The sequence below is a fragment of the Hyla sarda genome, chromosome 13 (genome assembly GCF_029499605.1).
Source record: "Hyla sarda isolate aHylSar1 chromosome 13, aHylSar1.hap1, whole genome shotgun sequence".
In the NCBI taxonomy this organism is placed as follows: domain Eukaryota; kingdom Metazoa; phylum Chordata; class Amphibia; order Anura; family Hylidae; genus Hyla; species Hyla sarda.
Window position 1 is genome coordinate 20,255,045 of NC_079201.1, and position 12,415 is coordinate 20,267,459.

A 12,415-nucleotide genomic window follows, 5' to 3' on the forward strand; every position below is an offset into this window, starting at 1 on the left:
GGCCATGCTAAAGACAACTGCGGCTGTATCACTGGATAACTGGGCCAATAAGCCATATAGGACTCCAGGAAAGTGAAATGAAAACCAATCAGATTGCTTCTTTCATTTTTGAAAGGCCTCTGCGAAATGAAAGAAGCGATCTGATTGGTTGCTATGGGCAACTGGGCAACTTTTCCTCCGGACAGGTTTTGATAAATCTCCCCCCAAAGACGTTTACTGAAGAAGATATAAGATTCCAGAAACATTGGGGGGAGATTTATCGAAACCTGTCCAGAGGAAAAGTTGCCCATAGCAACCAATCAGATCGCTGCTTTCATTTTGCACAGTCCCTTTTAATAATGAAAGAAGCGATCTGATTGGTTGCTATGGGCAACTCAGCAACTTTTCCCCTGGACAGGTTTTGATAAATCTCCCCCCAAAGAACATGAAGTGAGGTTGGGACTAGCACTCCTCTGTGCTCACTCCTGTCCTATCAGACTGCAGCATGAAAACAGAGAGGAGGGGGTTACAGAGCAGCCTGCAGTGATTGGATGAAGAGACACAGCACAGCAGACTCAGGGAGGAAGTGAATGCATGGTGAGTGACATGCCCCCTTCCTGAGCAGTGGATGTCAGAATGAGTGAGCAGCAGAACAGAGGGATTTGTGAGCTGAATACAGAAGATAGACACATAAAAAAGACATGTAAAGCATCTACATGACCTAGTGACTAACAGATAGAAGCAATATTTATTATTTTTTTTCTGTGATATGACAGGTACACTTTAAAGAGAATCTGTCTGTAGATGATAGGGGGAGATACAGTGTTTTCTAAACAGTGTGCCTCCAGCTGTTGCAAAACTACAACTCCCATCATGTTGGACTATATAGTAGTATATAGTATAGGTCAGTGTTTCCCAACCAAGGGTGCCTCCAGCTGTAGCAAAACTACAACTCCCAGCATGTTGGACTATATAGTATAGGTCAGTGTTTCCCAACCAAGGGTGCCTCCAGCTGTAGCAAAACTACAACTCCCAGTATGTTGGACTATATAGTATAGGTCAGTGTTTCCCAACCAGGGTGCCTTCAGCTGTTGCAAAACTACAACTCCCAGCATGTTGGACTATATAGTAGTATAGGTCAGTGTTTCCCAGCCAGGGTGCCTTCAGCTGTTGCAAAACTACAACTCCCAGCATGTTGGACTATATAGTATAGGTCAGTGTTTCCCAACCAAGGGTGCCTTCAGCTGTTGCAAAACTACAACTCCCAGCATGCCCGGACAGCCAACGGCTGTCCGGGCATGCTGGGAGTTGTAGTTTTGCAACAACTGGAGGGACACTGTTTGGAAAACACTGGAAAAAAAATTGGTTACCTCTTACATTTTTTTTTTTTCAATTTTAATAAAAATATTGTCGGCCCTTGTGGTCCTGATTAACTCCAGCCCCCCCTAATCCACAGCTGCAGATCTATGGGTCGGCCGGTGGTCTTTAATGTCACCCATTGAAGAGTAGCTGTTGACAGATCCTATATCTGTATGTGCTCATATTTATTCATGCCTGGAGGGTCTGTACGTTCTGACCCCCACAGACAATGTTCACAGGAAAGTCGCACCCTGCAGCAAATCATTGTCAGATAAATATAGGGAACACGAGGTGCGGGAACTTGTGGAATGAGCGCTCCAAGGTCGCCTCTTCTTTCGGGAGGATATATCACTCAAGGACCGGGGCCTCCTTTATTTATCTCACAATATGGAGGTTACAGTCAGGGACACTTCCTGACAATGGGTGTGATCCATGGAGGGGGGTAGAGATGAGCGAACTTACAGAAAATTCGATTCGTCACGAACTTCTCGGCTCGGCAGTTGATGACTTATCCTGCGTAAATTAGTTCAGGTGCTCCGGTGGGCTGGAAAAGGTGGATACAGTCCTAGGAAAGAGTCTCCTAGGACTGTACCCACCTTTTCCAGCCCACGGGAGCACCGGAAAGCTGAACTAAATTTATGCAGGGAAAGTCATCAACTGCCGAGCCGAGAAGTTTGTGATGAATCAAATTTACTGTAAGTTCGCTCATCTCTAGGGGGGGGGGGGGGGGTCTGGCCTGGCTTGTACTGTGTTCTTGTAAAATGAGTCTTATACCTTGTGAGGGCAGGAGAGGTACAGCTGTCCACTGGTAGGGTTGCCACCCGGCCGGTATTTTATTTTTGCCACAATGATGGTATTTTTATTTAAAGGTTTTTTTTTTTTAATCAACTGGTGCCAGAAAGTTAAACAGATTTGTAAATTACTTCTATTTAATAATCTTAATCCTTCCAGTACTTATCAGCTGCTGAAGTTCTTTAATTTTTGAATTTCCTTTCTGTCTGACCACAGTGCCCTCTACTGACACCTCTGTCCATGTCAGGAACTGTCCAGAGCTGGAGATAATCCCCATAGCAAACCTCTCCTGCTCTGGACAGTTCCTAAAATGAACAAGAGGTGTCAGCAGAGAGCACTGTGGTCGGACAGAAAAGAAATTCAAAAAGAAAAGAAATGATTTTCTTTTTGAATTTCTTTTCCGTCTGACCACAGTGCTCTCTGCTGACACCTCTGTCCATATCAGGAACTGCTTCGCAGAGAGCACGTGTGGTCAGACAGAAAGGAAATTCAAAAAAAAAAGAACTTCCTCTGTAGTATACAGCAGCTGATAAGTACTGGAAGGATTAAGATTTTTAAATAAAAGTCATTTACAAATCTGTATAACTTTTTGGCACCACCTGATTTAAAAAAAAAAAATATTGTTTTTCACCAGAGTACCCCTTTAAAAAATGCTGGCTATGCAATGGCCGGTATTTTTCAATCGCCGGGATACATTTACCTATAACTATATACAGACGTGCCTATATTTAAATGCTGCGCTCTGCTGATTCACAGCGCAGAGAATCATTGGCTCCTCGCTCTGTCAATCACTTTTTTGGCCGCCCACAATATGCAGGCAACCACAAGTCACGTGCACAAATGACCCCTGCACAGTATACAGAAAAAGAAAAGAGTTATAGGGGTCAGAAGAAGACAAAATGTTGCCTGCATATGTATTGTATCTCTTACATCACTTCCTGTGATGTCATGCATGTATAATTAATTATGCAAATTAGCATGGCCTGTATTTTTTATTTTTTTTAAAGAAAAGTGGCAGCCCTACTCATGAGGGATAAGCGAATGTTCTATGTGACACTAGGAGTTATTCTAGATTTGGTTGTGGGCCCTGATAGACACCCTCACCCGGCCGGGGCCGTAGGCTACATTCACACTACAGAATTTCCACTCGGAGATATTCTAGGCTGCACGTTCCTGAGCTGTGGACGCCTCCAAAATCCTTCGGCACTAGGACATGCACGGCCACTGAATTTTTTTTGCCGCAGAACGTCCACAGTGTGCATGGTGCAGCAGAATCCTATTAAATACAATGGGAGGCTGCCACAATGGAGTTGTACGAGGAGGCACCCCACACCCACTGTATCTGTATCTTTTGTCTTTTCAATAACGAATAGTTGTCTATAAGGTAGACGGTCAAGAAATAGGTTTGATTCTTAAAATTTTTTAAATAAACACGGCTTATTATGAAACTACCGCTGTATACCATTGTCCCCCACCTTCCGAATTAAAAACAATACACCAAAATGCATATCTTTCCCGTGACCAAACTCGGGGCCATATCAACGGTGGTATAGTGTTTCTATGGCGACCAAATATCACCCTGGAAACGCGTAACTGCCACCAATTCCTATTAGTTGATAGCTGATATATGTCTCGACTAGAACATAGCTCTTATTATAGCACTTGTCTCAACAACAGCTGACTCCACCCACGTTCACTCCCTTTTATAGGGTGACCCACCAGCTGATATACTCTATATAGTAACCCAAGAACACTGGGACTCATCAAAGGTTGCCATGGAAGCAGCCTCTGACCAGACAAACTACGGGGCTACAAGGGCATACGTACCATAGAGAAAGCCCATAGAGTCCTGGAACAGAAAGGGCCCATTCCCGATTGTTCCTATCACTGGGTGACTCAGTAGCTTCCAAATGGCTGACGATGGTGCTATCCTCCTGTCCTCAGTTACAGCTCTGGGCACAACATGTTGTAGCCTGTTAAAGGGGTACTCCGTGGAAATATACATGGCTCCAAAACCAACACCCTTTCTGGATATGTTCCCTGTTAACCATCCTGTCAGATATGCATGGCTCCTGTGGCCTTTGTTGTCTTCTCTGGCTGCCTGATATTCTTTGCCATCCTTTTCTTCCATGCCTACATCTCCCAGAAATCATTGCAGCTCTGCCAGCCAGCTCATTCTCTGAGAGCTGCCCCCACCCTCCGGCTCTGAGAAGCAGAGAAAGGTTCAGTGTCTGATTGGCTGAGGCCACACACACCTCCCAGTTCTCAGCACTAAAGAGAGCGTGACTCATCAGCGCAGTTCATAAACCATATGGTCTGTCTCTCATGAGGGTGGGGGCTGCTTTCAGAGAGGGACAGATTTGATGGCTGGATGATGTCATTCTATCACTTCATGTAAGTGACAAGTAAAGAGGGGAAACCTCTCTGTATAGCTAATGAATGATATTTAGACAATTAAATAGGTTGATAAAAAAGGGAAAGGATGGGCTATGGGTTTAGTTTCCCCGAGTACCCCTTTAAGGACTTCAAAAACAATTACCCACCTGGGTATTTTTCACTAAGGCCAAACCGGTCTATCGGTAGCCCGGGTGGAATCCAGGGAGTAGCAGTCATTGAAGCCCAATGAGTTTCACTACCGGACCCAGTGTGAATTAGTCTGATCACACAGTGCCGGAGTTCCTCTGCTGGTTGATTTTTTTGTATTTGTGATGAGTATAAGTTTATTATTAGGGTAGTCGACCCTGAAGTCCCTTCTGTGTCCCCACACGCCAATTGTCCCCACACACCTTAAAAAGCTGTGAGAATCTTTGAACTTACTTAACTCCTGATTCAATCCAGTACCATACAGGCACTTGAATGTAGCTTAGGTTAGCCTTGGAAGAACATTTTTATGACCAGGAGAAGCAGAATCTAGTCACTGTCCCTTTAAGTAATACCTCTTACCCAGACATGATTTTGGAGTGCTCTTGAACTTGTGCTTGAATATGTCTTATGCGGATATAGACAGGTGTGACAACACTCTGACGCACAAGTTTAAAGGGGTTCTCCCGTGCCCCAGCCTTCTGAACATCTGGTTCAGAAGACTCGGAGCAGCGGCCACGGTCGTGATGTCACGGTCACGCCCTCTCATGCCGTCACGTCACGCCCCCTCCATTGATGACCATAGACATCAATGGAGGGGAGTAGCATGATGTTACTAGGGGAATTGCTGTGACATCGCGATTGATGAAAAATGGATTCCTCAAAACCGGAATAAACTGTATCAAAATTAGTGGTGCTCGCGAATATTCGCAATGCGAATTTTAATCGCGAATATAGCACTATATATTCGTAATTACGAATATTCGTTTTTTTTTTTTTTTTTTTTTTTCACAGTACACATCACAGTGATCATCCCTTTTTGCTTCCAGCTTGTGTGGTGTAAAGAAGGCTCTAATACTACTGTGTGAGACCGGTGTGCGAATTTTCGCATATGCGAAAATTAGCATATGCTAATTTTCGCATATGCGAATTTTCGCTAATGTTAATTAATGTATATTCAAATTTTCGCATATGTTAATTTTCGCATACGCGTATTTTCGCATGTACGAAAATAAATCGAGAATATTACGAATATGCGAATATTCGCGAATATAATGAATATTCGTCCATATATTCGCGAATTCGAATATGGCCTATGCCGCTCAACACTAATCAAAATGTGTGTAGAAATTTTAACCCGTATACGGTTTGAAAAATGATGTCCGGTTGCATCCGTTTAAAAAAAAAAAAAAAAAAAGTATACGTTTTTAACTTTTCATTCCATTCGGTGTGCACTTTCAAAAACTGTATTGTGCAAACCGAAGGTAACCGTACGCACATACGGTTCTCTACGGTTCCCATTGACTCCCATGTTAAAGGAACCATGTACGTTTTCAATACAGTTTTTCACGCAGACAAAAAAAACGTGGTAGGCTACGGTTTTGGGTACGGGGAAAAATACAGACAAAACCGTACAAGACACAAAAAGTACACAACCTGATGCATCTTTTGGCGTACAGTTTTCAATACAATTCCACGCGGTTTTCAAATTGAAAACGTATACGCTAACTGTATTGCAAAAACGTGGTGTGAATGCAGCCTTACTGTGAGACGACACTTTGGGAAGTGGATCATGGTAAAGTTCCTTTGACTCAACAGGTGGGCACTGGTCCAACCAGAGGCCTAAATAACTTGCTTTTGTGCAACTTCCCTTTCGATCCTCATGAAGAAAATGCTAAAGCGCAGAAATATCCTCGCAGCGGCACTTGGGCTAGGCTCAGGAATAACTTGCTGGAAGACAGGACTAGTGACAATGTAGCCTATTTGTAGAGGGTATGTCGGACATTAGCTGTAGCTAAGCTCACAGGGGGAGATTTATCAAAACCTGTGCAGAGGAAGAGTGGTGCAGTTGCCCATAGCAACCAATCAGATCGCTACTTTCATTTTCCACAGGCCTAACCAATCAGATTGCTTCTTTCATTTTTCCACAGGCCTCTAAAGAGGCCTGTGGAAAATGAAAGAAGCAATCTGATTGGTTGCTATGGGCAACTGCACCACTCTTCCTCTGCACTGGTTTTGATAAATCTCCCCCACAGACTTTTAGTCTTCCCAGGGAAAGAGAGTCTGAAAGAGCTAAAGAAATGACATGTGCTTATAACCAAAAGCCAAGATTCTAACTAAATAGCACAAAATCCAAGTTCAAAATCCACTTCTTTTCCCAGGCTAGGGAGGTGAAGTTGGTACTGGCTCCTGCATTCATTGGCTAGGTGTCTTACATGTGACTAGATTCTGACTCCTCTGCATGCTGCAGAAATTGTATGCATGAAATACCAAACAAATACATATGCAATGATTAAAATACGGTAACTTCGGCCTCCAGCACCTGAAATTAACAAGTTACAGCCCCCCCCCCCGACTACTCTGACGGGTAACAGCTGGAAGTACGCTACTCAGCCACCACATATTGCCATGAATATGTAAGGTGATCTAGGCTGATGGACCATTTTTTACATCATGTGGATGGCCAGGAGTGTGTGTACGTTACTTACCTGGGAAATGTATCACTAGGAATAATAAGATATTATGTTATTGATTCTTCACAGACAATGGTGTATACAGAAAAAAATACCCAATGCCAGAATATTTATGTAGTCACATCATCTCCAATAACAAGAAGTCCCATCTACATCGCAATGGTACTGGGAAAAATGGTAAATAACAGTGCAAAAAATGAGACCTCACACGGCTCCCTAGAAAAAAAAGTAAAGAAATAAAAAAGTTGCAGGGATCACAATATGATTCAAAGCATGTTTAAAAGGTTTTCATTTTTAAAGTATCTTTTTTATTATCAGTTTCTATTGATATATTTAATAATCTCTCTCATATCTATCTATCTATCTCATATCTATCTATCTCATATCTATCTCATATCTATCTATCTCATATCTATCTATCTCATATCTATCTATCTCATATCTATCTATCTATCTCATATCTATCTATCTATCTCATATCTATCTATCTCATATCTATCTATCTCATATCTATCTATCTATCTCATATCTATCTCATATCTATCTATCTCATATCTATCTATCTCATATCTATCTATCTCATATCTATCTATCTCATATCTATCTATCTATCTCATATCTATCTATCTATCTCATATCTATCTATCTCATATCTATCTATCTCATATCTATCTATCTATCTCATATCTATCTCATATCTATCTATCTCATATCTATCTCATATCTATCTATCTATCTCATATCTATCTCATATCTATCTATCTATCTATCTATCTATCTCATATCTATCTATCTCATATCTATCTATCTCATATCTATCTCATATCTATCTATCTATCTATCTCATATCTATCTCATATCTATCTATCTCATATCTATCTATCTCATGTCTATCTCATATCTATCTATCTATCTATCTCATATCTATCTCATATCTATCTATCTGTCTCATATCTATCTATCTATCTCATATCTATCTATCTATCTCATATCTATCTATCTCATATCTATCTATCTATCTCATATCTATCTATCTCATATCTATCTCATATCTATCTATCTCATATCTGTCTATTGATCAATCAATCCATGTATCATTGTGTGACTAGTTAAAGGGGTACTCCGGTGAATAACTATATATATATATATTTTTTTAATGAACTGGTGCCAGAACGTTAAACCTATTTTGTAAATTACATCTATATAAAAATCTTAATCCTTCCAGTACTTATCAGCTGCTGTATACTACAGAGGAAGCTCTTTTCTTTTTACATTTCCTTTCTGTCTGACCACAGTGCTCTCTGCTGACACCTCTGTCCATGTCAGGAACTGTCCGGAGCAGGAGAGGTTTGCTATGGGGATTTGCTCCTGCTCTTGACAGTTCAGAGGTGTCAGCAGAGAGCACTGTGGTCAGACAGAAAACACATTTTAAATGAAAAGAACTTCCTGTGGAGCATACAGCAGCTGATAAATCCTTGAAGGATTAAGATTTTGAAATAGAAGTCATTTACAAATCTGTTTAATATTCTGGCACCAGTTAATAAAAAAAATATATATATATATATATATATATTGTTTTTCACCGGAGTACCCCTTTAAGTGTTTCCCAACCAGAGTGCCTCCAGTTGTTGTAAAACTACAAATCCCAGCATGTCAGGACAGCCGGAGGCAACACTGTTCCAGACAATCAATAACACCCTGATAATTTGTGATATTAGGTAATCTGTCACCTAGAAATTTTAGGATTTTTTTTTTTTTTTATAGTATATGAAAGATATTTTAAATGAAAAGAACTTCCTGTGGAGCATACAGCAGCTGATAAGTCCTGGAAGGATTAAGATTTTGAAATACAAGTAATTTACAAATCTGTTTATTTATTTTTTTTTTTTTAATAGTATAGGAAAGATATTGGGATGGGGAAAATCATTTATATTTTTTATTTTGTTAAGTAGGACTAGACAATCTATAACACCCTGAAAATTGTGATTTTAGGAAATCTGCTCGCTAAAAAAATTTTAAGGAATTTTTTATATTAGCTGTCCGGGCATGCTGGGAGTTGTAGTTTTGCAACAGCTGGAGGCACTCTGGTTGGGGAACCATATCTTACATCTGCTCAATCACCCAATAAGGGCCATTGGCTACTCTTCATCCTAACCTTAAACTTAGCCCAGTGTCTCCCAACCAGGGTGCCCCCAGCTGTTGCAAAACTACAACTCCCAGCATGCCCGGACAGCCGAAGGCTGTCCGGGCATGCTGGGAGTTGTAGTTTTGCAACAGCTGGAGGCACCCTGGTTGGGAAACACTGACTTAGCCAAATCCTTGCTGCACCTTCCACCCAATCTGCTGGACGCTTTGGTTGTGACACAATTAATCATCCACCAGGGGGCAGTAGAAGAAAGCAGCTGTAAACCAATACCTCACCGTTCACATTTCTATATATAAAGCGTAAAACAAACAAAAATAACCAGATTCTGGGAAACACCAGCAGTCGCTGGACGAATGTCTAATGTGGTCACCCAGCGCACGGGTCCCCGAGAGATTAAAAAAAAGGGTCCACAGCCTATTATCCTCCATTATCCTATAGAATCTTATGGCAGCGCGCCATTCTGTAGATCGCCTGCCAATAAAAAAAAAAACGGACCGGCTATCTCTGGCCACAAGAGCTTTCAATCTAAATAGCTGCTTGTATTCCACTAGAAAATGTGACCTGAACCCAGATCATATACCACGGTTTTAGGTCCGGTGGGAAAAAAAAACAAAAACGCATACGGGACATAAAAATGACCGGAATCAGCGTTTCACTCCGGCCGGCTCATTGAAATACATTACATACGGGCCGGGATACGGGAGCGCCCGGTTTTTAGCTTCCCACCCCCACCCGTATTGGTAAAAACGTAATGTGAACCCAGCCTCGGTCCCCATAGACAACAGTTAACAATGTACTGCAAGGCAGAACAAAAGGGGAATCCGCAGCCAATCACAGGCTGTAAATGGAATTTAAAGGGATCCCATAGGCCGGCGGAGGGGCCAATGGCCGCGCCACGTCTCGGGGCCGTCAAAAACACGTGGGAGAGATGATTAGAGGCTTGTACTTATTGGCTGCATGTAACCCCCCCCCTTCCCCCATGCTGTACACCTCCTCTGTATCTTACTCACATACTGAGCTGCTCGCTCCTTGTGTCTAGTCTCTACCCAGGATGCCATTAACCCTCTGCGTCCCCGATCACGCTCAACACAGTTACGGTCCTATATGTAGAATGTTTACGGCTGCCCTTTTAATGTACCTACCCTATAATGCCCTCGGTGGGGTGATGTGGGTCCCATTCAGCTGACATGACTCCCAGAGATCCCATACCTCAGGAACTGCTTTGTGTGTCGTGTAAGGTTTTTACAAACATCATTTTTTAATAATAAGTGCTTTTTTAAATTTTTTTTTTTAATACTTGAGCCCCTGCCCCCCCAAAATGTCTGACGGCAACATTGTACCATTCAAGTGACGCTTAGTACTCTCCGCTTCCCAAATTTTACCCACAGTCCCATTCCCCCCAATGTTATACGAGTCATTTTCCTATTTCCTCTAGTTATTGCTTTCTGTTATCACCCAATTTTAATCCCCTCTCTCCTACGATTTAATGCGGGTCCATGAAGTACCCGCCAGCCAGGGGAATGTGACATGGGACTGCAAAATTATCAATAAGCCTGGAAATGCATGGATTACCGCAGTTTGTCTTGACTATTGCTGTTCTGTGTGTGTGGGGGGGGGGGGATGGGGCGGTAATCCCTGCATAATACCGTCATATAAATGATATATGTAATTGTATTTGTGGATTTAGCATTGACAACGAGCATGAGAAAAGCACAAGTTTTACTATAGCTCGCTGTACATTAATCTACAATATGTTTCCTGACGCTGCTTCCATGTCACTCTGCAGGCACTGGGGTAACTTGGCAACGTCTTGGCCGTAGGAGCTGGCAATCTAAGAGGTGGGACGGTAAGGGACGATGGAATTATGAAAAAAAATGAAATGGTTAAAAGATATTTTTGGTAAGTGCAAAAACAATATATAATATAAATATAAAAATAAAAAAATAAACGTAAAAAAAAAAATTATTATTATTATTTTATAATTTTTTTTATTCGCTATAACCGCTATACTTGTATTAGAGGTAATGTCAAAGTGTCAGTCAAATGAAATGTCGGAATCTTTGTAATAGTGTATACAGCTCACGTACCCATCACGCCTGTGATCCACCCAGTGCTATAGCATAGGGTCCTGATCATGTGAGGCTTTCAGGCCGTCCACATGGCGATCACGCGCTCTCATGTGCCCTGTATGATTACTTATGTCTATTCCACCAGGCAATTTCCCATATAGACCGTGACTCGGCCAGAGGATTTCATGTAATTCCATGTAATCATGTGATCCAAGAACAATATTTAAGCAGATCCCTCCTACGGGGTCTTCCTATAACAAAGACATGGAAGGCAAAAGTCTCCAGCTGCAAATCTTGGGGATCAGCGATTAATTGATTTTAAATTTTTTTTATAAAGAAATGTTCGGTGCGGGAGATTTTTTACATTTTATTTTAATATCAATTAAACATCACTATCATCATATATAGATAGATATGAGAGATAGATAGATATGAGAGATAGATAGATCGATATTAGATAGATATGAGATAGATAGATAGATATGAGATAGATAGATATGAGATAGATAGATATGAGATAGATAGATATGAGATAGATAGATATGAGATAGATAGATATGAGATAGATAGATAGATATGAGAGATAGATTGATAGATATGAGAGATAGATTGATAGATATGAGATAGATAGATAAATAGATAGATAGATATGAGAGATAGATAGATATGAGATAGATAGATATGAGAGATAGATAGATATGAGATAGATAGATATGAGATAGATAGATATGAGATAGATTGATAGATATGAGAGATAGATTGATAGATATGAGATAGATACATATTAGATAGATGTGAGATAGATAGATAGACATGAGATAGATAGATATGAGATAGATAGATATGAGATAGATAGATATGAGATAGATAGATAGATATGCGATAAATATGAGATAGATAGATAAATAAATGATAGATATGAGATAGATAGATATGAGATAGATAGATGTGAGATAGATAGATAGATGTGAGATAGATAAATGTGAGACAGATAGATAGATAGATATGAGATATAA

General features: G+C 40.9%; 1 long non-coding RNA gene across 1 annotated transcript in view; it reads left to right on the forward strand.

Annotated features, from left to right (window-relative positions):
* Positions 1-434: 434 nt before the first annotated feature.
* LOC130297349 (uncharacterized) overlaps positions 435-12,415 on the forward strand; it is a 36,032-nt gene continuing 24,051 nt past the window's right edge. The window contains exons 1-2 of the long non-coding RNA XR_008849493.1: positions 435-576; positions 11,117-11,229. This is a non-coding gene — a long non-coding RNA (uncharacterized LOC130297349). The remainder of the gene's footprint in view (positions 577-11,116; positions 11,230-12,415) is intronic.